The following is a 16,143-nucleotide window of genomic DNA, read 5'->3' as shown; positions in this document are numbered from 1 at the left end:
GCAATTTTTTCATGTCCACGTTCTGTACATTGTTCGGATTTTACCATATCGCATCCTTTTCAGATTTTCAACTACAGGTTAATTATTGGTTTTTACACAATTTTTCTTTTGAGGTTTCCAATCAATATATTACAACTTTTTCGTCGCCATATAATGTACCACGATTCGGTTTTTTTCACACTTTTTTCCCTTTTTAACTAATTTACTGACACAAAAGTTTTTATCTAACATATAAAGTGACATATCATTAGTAACAAAGCATAATCACAATATTTGAAGCCTTGCAACGCTCATAATTAATGAAGCTAATGTGGTTTTTCCTTTAATGAATATATATTTAAAACAAACCTATCAATAACTAATACTTTTTAATTAAGCCAATGAAGATTCAACAAAATACACTAAAATAAGCAACCATTTCAACATGACAACTGAAGTCCCGCAATACGGGCCGCACTTTACTAGTTTAAATAAAAGAAAATGGTAGATACAATTCTTAGAGCCTATAAAAAAAATTTTATATCTTTCATATTGAAAAGTTCATCTTTAAATTTGACAACTGTTTTAAATCAACACCTTTTAATCTGACAAGTCATCCAATACAGCTAGCCCAAATGCTCTTTAGACTCCAATTTACACCATTCTATTTGTTGTTTTTTTTGTAATCACTAGACGACTCACAAATCAATAGTCAACTCAAATCTCATTGTGCCAAGAATAGCGTTTTCTAGCGTCAATGATATATTTTACAAAAACTTTATAAACGTAGTCATGAAAATAATATCATGTACGTCAGCAGTAATGGAGGAACATATGAAAGGCAGGAGGGATTGTTGTCTCCTAAAAATTTGGCTTGTATAGTAAATTTGAATATGGCAATGCAAAATTACCAAATACTGTTTTACAAGTAACTTATGTTATAAAGACCCCCTCAAGAATTGGACATGAAATTTTTTAACCTTTCTTATAAAAAGATGTTCAAGTTCTCCTATCATATGGAGGGGAGAGTTAATTTAGGACCATGTTAAAAATTAGGGATTAATTACGGGAAAACCAACGTATTTTCTTATTTGTACACGGTTGCCCATTATACTTTTTTATTGATGAGGTTTACCCACATACTTTTCTTTTTTGTACACACTTGACCAATATTACCGACTATCACTGGTAAACCGGTCAACTTTGGGTCAACCGTGTACAAAAAAAAAGTATGTGGGTAAACCTTATCAATAAAAAAGTATAATGGACAACCGTGTACAAATGAAAAAGTACGCCGGTCTTCTCGTGATTAATCCAATTTTAATCAACGTTCGTAAACATGTACTTTTTAATCAACCCAACTATATATTATATTGTCAATTGTTTCCTTACATTCTATCTTCATAATTATGTCCATATTATAACTATACTCTTACACACAACTCAACATCGTTCTAATATAGATCATTTTTAAACCACACGTTAAAAATGAAAATAATATAATTCATCTCGGACGTACAACGCACGGGTCTTAAGACCTCGTTACAAAGAAAAAACAAGTTTTGAGGTCGGACACCAACATTCATTATTATTGGGTTGCAATGATATGCAACATCTACAACGTCAAAATGTTCAAAATTTTTGTATTTTGGGTTTCGTATGAAATATTTGGTTGTTATTCCTTTTTTAGTAAGAAAGATTCGCATGTATTAAGTATGCGGGATCATCCATAAGATATTTTTTTTAGCCATACATCACTACTTATTTTTTTTTGATTAATTACGAAAAGATCAACGTACTTTTTCAATTATACACGGTTGCCCATCATATTCTTTATTGATGAGGTTTACCCACACACTTTTTTTTTGTACACAGTTGACTCAAAGTTGATCGGTTTACCGGTTTACCTGTGATAGTCGGTAATATTGGTCAACCGTGTACAAAAAAGAAAAGTATGTGTGTAAACCTCATCAATAAAAAAGTATAATGGGCAACCGTGTACAAATAGGAAAGTACGTTGGTCTTCTCGTGATTAATCCCAAAAAATTATGACCATTAGGACTAAATCTTAACCACTCATTTCTCTTTTTCTTTCTCTCTCCCCTCAAATCTCAAATCCAGTTTTCCAGAATCTGGCGACATCTCCGACGACATTTCCGGCAAGAATCAGTTTCGTTTTCTGGTGGATATGGTACGGGTGTTGCACTTATCCGTTCTAAAAGGGTTGTCACTGGATGCATATGATTTTCGTATGAATTTGATGGGCGACGATCCAAGAGATAGTGGTGGTTAGGTACGATACGGGCTCCGCCTTTGCCGTTGGTGGCGTCGGAGCAGGCGCAAGAAAAGAAGAGAGAGACAGCAGATTGCGATGGTCGTGGTGGCGGTGGTCGCCGTCGTCGGAGGATCATGGTGGTGGTCGGAGATAGTGATGGTGGTGGCCGAAGATGATGGTGGTAACCGGAGAGGAAAGAGGAAGGAGAAGGGAGTAGGGAAAAAAATAAGTTGTTAAAATTTGAAAAGAGAGAAAAATAAATGGTTGAAATTTGATACTAATGGTCATAATTTAAGAAATGGTCCTAATTTATCTTTTTCGTCGTATGGAATTCATACATTTAGAAACTTAATTGTATGTGAGCCAGTGAAAAAAGGTTAATATTGTAATCGTATTAGAGTAATTAGACTATTGGGAGATGCATTGAATTATCACTCTCTCACTACAACAAATATGTTATTTTTTAACACTCATTTCTTCACACTTATAAATGTGTGAAAAAGAACTCACATTTAAAAGTGTGAATAATGTTAAAGGATAAAAAAAGTTTCACAATTATATATGTAGAAATAAAAAGTTCACATTTTTAAGTGTTTAAAAATATATAATTGTTCACACTTAAAAGTGTGGAAATAATTTGTGACACCAAATTTCCTCACACAAGAGGAAGTGCGAGGAATTTGAGTGTGACAAATTAGCTCTCACACTTTTAAGTGTGAAAATGCTTGACATTTTTTCACACTTTTATATGTGATCATTTTGTTTATACATTTATACATGTGAAAAAATTATGACTTTATTAAATTTTTCACACTTCTAATTGCGAACTTTTTTTATACAATTTTAAATGTGAACAAATTAACATAATTTTTCGTATTTTTTAAAAATAATTGTAAGTAATTAACATTTTTGTTGTAGTGTCTGGATTCATAAATATAGGGTCTAATTTGTTTATCTGATTCACTATTGCCACAACCCACAAAGGTTTTAAAAGGAATATTCAAACAACTTGCTAAGCTTTATCTTACGTTCTCTTGCATAAACAAATCTTATTAATTTAATATTATTACTTTACTTTATTTATTTGTTATTATTGCAAACTTTTCTTGGTAAAGGAGAACGAGTTGGAATGTGTAATCGGATATTATATAGTTTTTCTGTACGTGTAAATCAGCAAGTTGTGTCGGTGATTGGTGGGAACGTGCATTTTATCGGATTGGTTTGCTTATGTAGATGTTACCTTTCGTCTATAAAAATGTTTATTACCAGCTAGAAAATACAGTAATCTAATTAATTTTTTAATGATAAGTATAGGTTTCACCGTTTCGGGCTTTTAGCTGGAAGAATAAACATAATTCATATTTAAAAAGAAAATAAAAAAAATAAAAATGATAGATTGATAGGAACCGTTTGATCTCATGTACCGAATTGGTACCCATATAACCCCCAACAGGGATAGTGTCAAGGTAATTCAACCATTTAAATTCAATTTTGTTCTAGCAAGATTTGAACCCAAGTTGTTCATAGAAAATGACAGCTGGTGGTCAACTCTTCTAGAATTGGTTATAATTCATATTGAATAATATAACAAAAATATGATAGAAAAACATACTTATTGATCCTAAAGACCCTGTAGAGACATTAAGCATTATTGTCATAGATTTCAGATTTTCAAAACGAGATGATCAAATGATGATGGGATGATGATTTCGGCTATGTAAGAGCCGAAATAAAGAGAGACACACATACGGAGTTATAATGGAGATTAGAGGTTAAAATGAATGTAATTAGTCTCTGTTTATAATTACAGACCTTTCACTTTTAATTTTGATGTTTCATGTGTACAATATTAGTCCCAGAGGTTTTAATCATGGGAAACTCTATATTATGTTTATAATAGCAAATACGCTCATTATATATTTACTAAATATAGAGATTCAGGTAATAATTAATTATCATATCACAAATGATAAACGATCAATAAAAATCACATTTAACGTGGTTTCAATATCACCGACTTCAGTTCTAGAGGAAAAAGCCATCTTGAGAAATCAGTCTTAGAACTCAAATGTAACACGCTGGCTAGCTTATGCAAAAAGCATAGTTGTCAAACTCGTACGAGTCAAGTCAGAAAAAAGGGTAGACGAGGCGACTCGATGGAATGACTCGCTTTACTCCAGATTCGTAACATGACTCGTGTTTTGTGGTGCTAGTCGGTCCGAGTCATGTTCCGAGTCACGAATCACAAAATAATTTTTAAATTTTTTTTATTTTTAAATTATTTTTTAAACATAACTCTCTTATATGCTTTTAACTTTGATTTGATTTTAATATTATTTTCTATTTTTAGCTCAATACATTAACACATTACAATATGTCTACAATAAATACTTGCACATAATTATAAAAATGTTGTAAAACTAAAGAAACGTAACAATACAAAAGACAAGTATATTGAGAGAATGGAGAGGGTTCTATTATTCATCTCATTCAGAGGTTCAATATATAATACAATGATTCTTATTCTCCAAGAAATAGATCTTCTAATATAATACAAATATCTCTCTAATTAATCTATTAAAGGACATGAACATCCATTCCATATTTATCTATAATACTCCTCCTTGGATGTTCATCAGTTAAAGACATTATGCCTCGTTAAAACCTTACTAGATAAAACCCAATGGGACAAAATTCTAGTGAAGGGAAAAGAGTAACATAATTCTTTTGATACGCTTGGGGATGTTGCCTCATTAAAAACCTTGACAGGCTAACCTAGTGGGACAAAACCTTGCTCAAGGGAAAAAGAGTGCAACGCGTATCTTCTCCCCCTCATGATCACATCATTTAAAATACTTATCATTCTCAAACATATTCGATGTTTGACATATTAAGTGTCTGAATAAAATAAATCTCTTTGCTTCAATTTCATTGCTTCAGTGACACTTTCAACTCAACATTGTGATCATTATCTTGAAAGTCAAAGGGGCATTACAATATCATTTGACCTCATAATCATGAACGTCATTTATCTCTAAGATTCATAAACAAGACAAACTTTGTCTTTTATTTCTCATTTAATTATTCAATCATCATTAGAAACTTCCTCGGAGTTCCATTGATATTCAAATCATCAAAATACATGAAACCTATATCATATTCATATTCGGATTTCTTTATAAGTTTCAAACATAATATTTTTTATTCTTGAAAAATTTTCACACGTGTTTCAAGCATTATAAATCATGAGACATGCTTCATTCATTTTATATCCCTCATGGAATCTCAATATCAAATGAGCTCTATTTTATATACTAGACGCGAATCAATACTTTCTCATGTTGCCAGACTTTTAATTTAGTTGCTTCCACCATATAATTTCTACACTTTCAAGTGCTTGGACTTCATGTCTCAAACTACTAGCGTCTTTTCATCTTGGCCAAACATTCATAACATATCAATTTATGTGCATGCATGCTTTCAAGATCCTCACATTATTCATACTCTTAGCGCTATCATATTTAATCAATCTCGACGTTGCTTTTATTTATTTTTCGATTCCACAATTCTCTAGACATGTCACAACTCATTAAGATCTCAGTATTTCCAAGTACCCGGGGTTTCTCAAAAACCTCCATGTCTAGTTTCTCATCATCAATCTCTTTGGGGTCTTTCTCCCTCGACTTTGACCATCGAAAATTTATGCTCCTTTTTTTTGAGGCTTTTATATTGGAATCGACTTTTCTATCGCTCATTATCCATTGGAGCATAAGCAGCTTTTTGGTCAGTTAACATTGTTGGCAATTACTAAATATTCATAATGAATTATCCCACAAATTTTAAGCTTATATTCATTGATGTGAGGATCTTTGATAATTCATTTTTATTCATTTTAGCTGCTTTCCATTTTTCCCTAATGTTGGGAACATCTCACCCTAATGTTGGGAAAACTAAATCATGTCAATGAGAAACTTAAGTCATAAACAAATATTCCAATGATGAATGTATTGAATACGTACACCTCTTTCATGTTTCACCTCATACCCAAAACAACCATACTAATGTCTAGTGTAATCAGACAGTTTCGAACTGAATCAAAGCATGAGCTTACACACTTCCAAGGCACGTCTATTTTCCCAACATTATTTCCAACATTTTTTGAAGTCTCATCTTTGTGCATTGTGGTGGAGCAACTTAATCATATATTGCACATTCAAAACTCTTATGAGACATATGTGGTTTCTGACCATAAACCAATTTCAATGGGGAGGAAAAACGATACATTCTTGGCATGATGCGCGTTCATATTATTGCATGTTAAATAACATGGCCCCAAATCATATTCATTTTGCTCTAAATAATCATTACCAAATCAATCACTATTGCCAATACAATATGGAACATGCTCTCAATATTACAAGATGAGCAATCAACCACACAAACTTCATGTTGCGACTTTAATGACCCATTTAGACGATGCATCGATTTTAAACACTAAATGGTCTTTATGGACGATGTATAGGCCTACTTACATCTCCTTTGCATATGTTCCAACAATTTAAAAAGATACAATCTTTATCGTACTTGGCAAATACTTTCTTATAGAGCAAATCGCCTTAAATTTATATATAATCACTTTGAAGAATCTCTTGACTCTTCAATATATTTCGCATCATTATTGACCCGAGATGGTCCAACCGGTCATGCTAATTAATCAATCAATCAATGTCTATAAACTTTCGTTTAGACTCATATGTGCTATAATACAAGCCACATGTATTATCAAATCTCAAAACATTATTAACAAACGACTCACTATAATGCATATAACTCATCTTACATATATTTCATTAATTAATTAATCAGATATCTTGCATGATACATATAAAACATACACCAGATAAAAAAAGACTTTGAAATATATATATATATATATATATATATATATATATATATCACAAGACATGTTATTTTATTTATCCATCAATAATAAAAATCATTATCTATGTATCAAAATTCTTTGATATCTTTACATCTTTTCAATTTACAATAAATCTCTAATCTATAACAATATGGCACTTTTATCCTGTTTCGCAATTCATATTCTTTGTCCTTGTATTATATTTCCATTACCATCCTTAATTAATGTAATCAAAAAGCAATTTCGTATACTGAATTTATTATTTACCTTATTCACCACATATGTAAATTTACATTCGTGTACATAATTAGCATAGAGAATATTGGCATATTAGTTATAAATATTAAGATATCTCTATATAATCAATATATAAGGTAAATATATATATATATATATATTAATAACATTAACTAATAATTTAAGAGTGTAATCAAAATCTTTACCAAATATATATGCCAAAAGTAAAATACTAAAATCCATTTGTAATCATTTTCAATAATATGTTCTTATATGATCATTATATTTCCAAATATTCGAATACGATCAAGTTTCCCTTCATAAGCATAAATAAAAAGAAGAGAATCACATGAATTATGGAAAAAAAACTATTATATATCTTTTTTTCTTCTTAACCTAAATCGGTTAAGACATTTAATCGTGTAAAAAGATTTAGGCCAGAGAATACAATATAACATACAAAGAAAATTCATGGTTACATGAACTAAAGTATTATCTACACTGACACGTCAAAATTAATCCATCTACTAGACCCGTTTTCTGATTTTTGATTTCGAACTATTCGAATAAACACATATATACAAGTTTCGATTAAGATCAGGAAACTATCTTAAAGACCAAGTATACATTCCAACAATGGTTTATAACATAAGTATCAAAAGTTTTAAAATTAATTACCAATGACATAATTAATGGAGAATGATGCATGTATCAATTAAATCAAAGATTTCAGTTAGATCTTTAACTTAGCTATCTATATAGTACGATTTTGTGTTCTAGGATTCAAATACAACACAATGCATGCGGTCGTGACATGAAGCTGAATTGCGTAATATATATTTAGCAATCAATTGCAAATTAACATATATCATATATATTTGATACAACTACATAACCTTGTTATACAAATCATGAAGTCAATGCGATACTAATTACACAAGGTATTTATCTATAAAATCTAGAAGACAGGTTTTCAAAATAAATTTAGCTCTTGTTAAGAGTCCATGCGTTTATCTAAACAAGGTGGATAACATAGTTAATATACGGTAGAATAGATCTATCAAATTAATATATAAATCTCAAAATCCAAGCCACTAATAATATAATATAGTGTTTCACATATTATTACGCATTAAAAAAAAAATTAGAGATGGCAATTACCTGTGTATCTTCGAGACGACGTAGCGCTACAATATCTCAAACTGAGTGTAAACAAGCCTGTTCGAGCCGATGAAAACCCGTATAATCGAAAGCTGCATTCTTATCACCAATAGTTAATAGTAAATCTACCGTTTAAAGCAAAGTCAAAAAAAAACTTTAAAGTTTTGTTTTTTTTCTTCCATGATATGTTATTAAAACCGGATCCAATATTTAAGTTAGTATAAGCAAATCATAAGAAAAATCACAAAGTTGCTATATGAATCAAACCGTGAAACTTTGAATTTTAATAGAACTCAGCCGTGAAAAAAAATAGGTTTTAAAAAGCAAATTCGTGCTGATAACGTGTTGTAAAACTAAAGAAACGTAACAATACAAAAGACAAGTATATAGAGAGAATGGAGAGAGTTCTATTATTCATCTCATTCAGAGGCTCAATATATAATACAATGATTCTTATTTTCTAAGAAATAGATCTTCTAATATAATACAAATATCTCTCTAATTAATCTATTAAAGGACATGAACATCCATTCCATATTTATCTATAATAAAAAATACCATATTTTCAAATTTCATGACTCTTACGATTCGAGTCACGTTTCGAGTCACGAGTCGAAAAATCAGATTTCGAGTCGAGTCGAGATTTACGAGTTGAAAGCTATGGACCATAAAACACATGTCCTCAATTAAATATAACAGGACCATGCATAATTACGCACGAGGGTACTTTTGGTTGGGTGGTTGTTTGTTTTATGTTTATATCTTTACAAAGTTCGTTTTTGAGTCCTGTACATAGAAGATATATCTTGAGAATTAAAAAGGAAACGAACTTTTATTAATATCTTAGTCCCTGAAATTTTAAACATATAGTTAGCTTTAAATAAGGAAGTTTTTTCTTCTCTTCATATATATCATGAAATAGATTATTGTCCCGCGTAATACGCGAGTAAGTATATTTTAATAATTATATATATCAAAAATATAATTTTCTTAAGTAATAGTTAACGAATTAGTAATAATTAACGAGTTAAAATATTCAATTTCACTTTATTAACATTTGTGTTTTTGACCTTAATAATTTCACAAAAATTTATTATGTTGTTCATTAAGTCTTATTGATTCAATAAATTATTCAATGTCAAAAGTTATTGCTTATCCATGTCATCACAAATATCTCGATGTCATTCGGATTTCCATGTCATATCATAAAAAATATCACATATGACACGTTCTTTAGATGATGTCAAGGCATACAACCTTTTAAACCAAGTTGCAAGATTGTCATCATTAAGCCAATGATCACTCCATAATCTTGTCTTATTTTCACTCCCAGTTGATCTTTAATAACATCTTAAGGGGCTAGCAATCGAGTGTGCCTCAGAGAATGAGGAACATATATTTGCCCATATATTATTACCATTTTAAATAATTTTGTTTTACATAAGAATGCAAACTCATAACCATGAATCACATGGATGATTTTAAACCTCATGACATCCAAGTTTTGAACCACATGTCATATCAATGCTAAATTTTGAGTCTCCAAACCACCAAAACCTAAACCACCCACTTTTTTACCTGACGATTGCCTTCCAGTCAATCCATTACATTTCATTTTCCGAGTTCGACCCCCTCCCCTTCCTCCCTTGCCCCTTCCACACAAAAATTAAATAAAATGAAATTGTGATCTTTATCAATCGAAATAAAGAAAAATAATATATCCTAAATACTTTGAATTGCCGAGTTAGAATTCATCATAGGCAACACATTAATATTAAGTTTAGATTTAATTCTATAATAACTTTCCAAAATTTATGAAATATAACCATGGATGGAGTCGGACTCTAATTTTTGTACAATGTAAACTTTTAAGGGTATATTTGTAATTTTGTTCATGCAAATATTAATAAATATAGAATACATACAAACATTGACTTTGTTGTCATAAGTATCTTCTTTAAATCTACATCACTTGGTTGGAAATATTAGTCTTGAGATAATTAAACCTCTCTATTGGTAGAGTAAAAATTTTGAGTTATTTTGATTTTTAATATAATAGGAAAAAGAAAAAAAAGAGGTTGGAAAAATGTTTTTTTTTGTTTGGGTAAAGGTACAGTACATTGATAATATAGTTGTATGTAAAAACATTATTTCTTTTCAAATTCTTTTATAATAGTAATCACAATAGTCACGCATATTTACAAGTTAAATTATATATCATTAATTCGATAATTTATTTTATTTTATTTAATAGAGCGCAACTTCTTTGTCACGACATGCTCCAAAATTGCAGATCAATGTTAAAGGTTGATGTTCCCAAAGTTGTCACTCACCTAAGCTAAACTCGACCTTTCTCAAAACTGTCGTTGATAATTTGACTAAACCAGACATTATATAAATATATATATATATATATATATATATATAATATTGTAGATACAGGGTATTATGACATTATTAATATTCAATTTTCTTTTTATGGTTTAAAATATTACTTACTATTTTTATCAATAGAAAATTGATCTATATATTTTAAATGAAACATATCTCAACTATTTTAATTAAAATATGCTGTGTTTTTTTTATATGATATTAACAATTATTCTATTGGATAAAACAAAAGATAAAGAGTATTATTTTATTATCATTAAATATATATATTAAAGAGAAACCTTAATTTATAATTGAAAAAGTATGAACCCTTAGATGAGTTTTAACTTTTATTTAGAGCCTTTAGATCAAATAATGATGTCATATACCTTATTTAAATTTTTTGGATCAAATTTAAGCCTTTAGTTTTTTGATTAGAGTAGGGGTCGCGAGAAAGGTATTAGATAAGGAGTAGGTGCGTGAGTCCTTGTTGACCTGAGCGATTTTGATCTAATTTTATTAAATTTAAGTTATTATTACTTCCTTATTAAAATTTGTATACATTAATAATTAATGTTATTAATGATATAATTATGAAACTAATATTTTTTTATTTTGCATTATTTTTTATCTATAAAATTAATTTTTAATGTTATTACAATAAAATTTTCTTTTTTAATGTAATACGCTTATATTAAGTTATATGCTTAGAAAGTTTAGAGTATCACTAAATTATTCGACCAAAATATTAAAACACAAGTGCAATGACAATGCAGACATATCCGGATGAATGAAAAACATCCAAAGAAACAAAAATCTTACTTAGCGAGACCTCTAATAGATGATGTATCCATTTTTTAAAACTGTGGTTAAATAACACACAAATATATATGACTAAGGTTTGTTAAAAAAACGAACATCATGCCTAAAAGTGAACTGTCTGGACACTATTAAGCAGAATCTAATCGACGACTAATGTAATTTCATGTTTTCTAGTGGCTTAATTCTTACCTGGTTAAATATTTGTCAACTTATGATATTATAAAAATTTAACATGTTATTAATTATATATATTTCTCGCGTATTACGCGAGTATTAATCTAGTTAGGATATATATTAGCAGTTAATATAATAATATATTAAAAAAATACTATTATATACATATTAGCTACTATTTTTGATTTCTTGATTATAATTAATGGATAAAAAGTGTAACTTTGTGATGAAAAATCAAAAAGTGTAAATTAACTTAAAGGGGTATATATATTAGCTATTATTTTTGATTTATTGATTAAAACTATTGAGTAAAAAGTGTAAATTTTTTATGGAAAACCGAAAAGTGTAAATTAAATTTAAATTATTAGGTAAAAGGTGTAAATTTTTTATGGAAAACCGAAAAGTGTAAATTAAATGGGGTATTTTTTATAATCATATAAAGTATAAGTATTAATATTGTCAAAAAAGAAAGATAAAATAATTAAATTTGATCTAATGGCTCTAAATCAAAAATGGAATTCATCCAAGGGTTATTGTTTGTTTAGGAATAAATTTACCACCTTGTTATATATATATTGGTAGATTCGTGCCCAACTCTTTCATGTAGAATTGAGCTAATCTACAATTATGATTTTAATTTAAAATAGACCCCATATGTTAATAATCTCTAAAATATAATTCATGATTATTCATACTCTTTTTATTTAATTAGAGTGATAAGAACATTATTACATAATAATGATAAACTAAAAATAAACTAAAATAAAGAAAAGATAACAATGATAAATAAACAAAAAAATAATAATAATAAACGCTCTTTATTATAAACAAAAGAAAAATACTATGTAATTAAAAAAAATCACTCTAGTTATGCTAGGTTCGAATGTATGTGGGCTTAAAAAAAAACCCATTACCAATAGGCTTAATATAACATTTCGTAATATCCTTTTTTGTTTATTCATATATACCGTTGAACCATCAAAATTTTGGGCTTCTATAAAATATTGGCCGTGCTCGTTTGCGTGAATTACGCATGGTCAAATCTGGCCCTGTTTTTCTTATCAAATCGATAGATTGTACACTAGTTTTACTTTCACTACAATAAATACGTGACTTTCAATGTGACCAAAAATTGAAGTTGTTGAAATACAAAGTTGAAGATTCCTTGCTCAGCGCTGCCAGACATCCATATCCCCCTTCTCAGCAACCAAGAAGTGGTGTCAAGAGGACAGCTTCTGGTCAGGTTACTTCCTCCCTCCCCACTATGCTTAGAGCTTTACCAAAATCTGATATTGGGGAGGAATCATCGCTCAACCTTCGCATGCCTTCAAGATTACTGTTCGTGGAAGGATTGTACAGTGAAGATCTGGGAGGTTTCTGTTTTTGTAATGTTCATGGTCATGAACTCTTCTTCAGGACCAGTAAAATTCCCATCGCTCCCTCTGGATTTCTTGTTAAATTAAGAAAGTATTGTTCAAGGACTTCAAACAATCCAAGGTTCATCAAGCTAATTGATCAAGAATTAATGAAGTCTGAAAGACAAAATGATAAGGCATTCATTGAAGCAAAGCAAGAATCTGTGTGGGAGTAGATTAATATTTGTAATTTTACTTTGCTGTATTTGTAAATTGTTTGTCATATATAAAATCAGCATTGTACCAAAAATCTCTTGTCAAATACTTGTTAGTGCAAGCCTTTTACTCAGCTAAGTCTCCTCAGCGAATAGGGGGAGATTGTTGAGTTATGGATTCGCTGAGAGACTCAGCAAGTCTCTTCTTCAGCGAGTAGCTTCTTCAGCGATCTCTCAGCGATCAACATTATCTTCAAGTTAAAGATAAGTTCGATGACTCATTGCCCAGTTTTTGTAAGTCAGAAAATAGCGGGAAAATGAAGATAAAAATATTGGTCCCAAGACACATGTTGATCAAGAAGACTGAAGACATGTGATCTTGTACCAAAACGGTACTTGGGTCTTTCTCTTTCATACCGGATTTGGAAACAAACAAGATGAAGACAGAGAACCCTGCAGATCTGAGAGATCCACCAATAGATGGTTGACAACCTTGAGGTGTCAACATCTATTGGGTTGTCATGTGATTCCCATCTCTGCCTATTTAAAGAATCACTTGACCTAGCCGCAACTCTTGTTGGTGTAGTTCTGCAATTGTCACTTTGTGTATGTTTCTTATTGTAGAACATTTAAGTTTTTGTGTGTCAAAAACTTAACAAGTATTTTTCAATTTTCTTCTTTGTAAACCAACCATGTATTCACTGTTTAATTAATATACATATAGTTAAATGTGTTTACTTTCCTATCTTATATCTTTTATTTAATCTGTTTTGATTGTTGCAAACTTGGGACTTTCAGAAGTTTCATGTCGTTCATCTACCAATTAATTAAAACAGGATAGAGATGTTTTTTGAAACGATACGTGGAGTAATTCTTGACCGACACGTGTCCTTTTAATTTATTTATTTTATTAATTTAGCTTTTTTTAATTGTATATAAATTTAATTTCCTTATTAGACTTAGAATTAAACTCTAACTCTTAGCTTATAGATACAAAACACATTATAATCTTATTTGATTGATTATTTTCTCATTAATAAAATTGTCTATTTTTCTTTTTCAATTCTTCATTTCCTATTACTTATATTACTTATAATATATTAATAATATGAAGACTTTAAAAAATTGAGTTTACGATTGAAATCACAAGGTTATTTGTCGTATTCCCTAATGCTTACAAGTTTCGATTTTGATGTGATTTTAAAATTTAAAGGATAATCTAAAACTTTAACTAAGTATATATTATATTTATCATTACTGTTTATTATAACTCAGATTCGATCATCGGTTTATTATAACACAAGTTATTTCATACTCACAAATTATGTATGAGTCATATTCTAATTTTTTTTACGATACAATCTATATAGCCACCATTGTACGAGTATTAGGACTGGTAAATACTAAATATATATAAATAAATTTGAGGTTTCATGGTGAATTTCCTTCTATGTGAAAGAAAAATTATTAGATAGGTTAGTTGTCCCAATCCGAATTTGTACCCAAAAAAATATATTTATATGGTACGGAATATTGATTGTGTACAACTAGCTTGATTTCATTAAAACCATTAATGGAATGAATACAAACAAAAAAAATATACATATGGAGGTCAGAAGACGCGTTTTACACTTTTCACCATACATCCTGGTTGTTGGGAAACATTAACGACGATCATTTCATGGAAAGTCCTTCTATAGTACTTAACTACTTATATACGGTTATACCCTTGGAATTAAAGATTGTAAACTTGGGCTACTCTACGCCGTAAACATTTTGTAAATGTGTAAAATCACCTTTTGCTATTGGGTTATTATTCGTTGCAGAAAAAAAAATACAACTCTTTTTTCTTGAAAAAAAAAAAAACTAATTTTAAATCTCCCCTTTTGAATTCATTTTAATTTTGAGACATCATTGCCCAATTCTTTTCTTATTGACCCCTCTACAACTTTAATAAAACGGCTATATCATTTAGATTGGACACCAACTTTTCATGAATGTTTACGATCCTTTAGAATAAGTATTTAAATATGCTGTACATTTATAGGTCATTATTGTCATAATAAGAAAATAGACTCATACATTTTCAGAAACGAAAAGAAATATTAATTATGGAAAAAAGAAATGAAATTATAGCAGCTGGTATCTTACAAAGGGCCAGCCCTAAATTTGGTCACTTCGCTGTTTGATCAAATATAGTCATATCATATGGACACACTTATAAAATCATTTTTTATGGTAATAATAATTAAAAAAACACTACTTAATTACCAGGAAGTAATCCTGATTCCTAACCATTAATTATTATTTTTTAAGAAAAATGATTTATACTGCAGACTTTACATCTAAGCTTAGATACTGTCAGTCTGCCACTTTAAAAAAGGTTACAAATTAAACCTTTGAATTTGATAAACATGCTGCCCCCCCCCCCTAAACTTTACATAACCTCTCATGAATTTTACATAATCCCCTTGCTTTTTTCTCTTATTTTTTATTTAATAATTCGACGATTCGGAATCCTTTTTCTCATTAAAGTTCGAGCTTTTTTTCCTTGGTGGTAAAATAGATAAACAAAACCTTATAAGAACAGTTGAGAGTCAATATATGATTTAGTAAGTGGTAACATTACCAATA

This window comes from Erigeron canadensis, chromosome 8 (assembly GCF_010389155.1).
Source record: "Erigeron canadensis isolate Cc75 chromosome 8, C_canadensis_v1, whole genome shotgun sequence".
In the NCBI taxonomy this organism is placed as follows: Eukaryota; Viridiplantae; Streptophyta; class Magnoliopsida; order Asterales; family Asteraceae; genus Erigeron; species Erigeron canadensis.
This window is presented reverse-complemented; position numbering follows the sequence as displayed.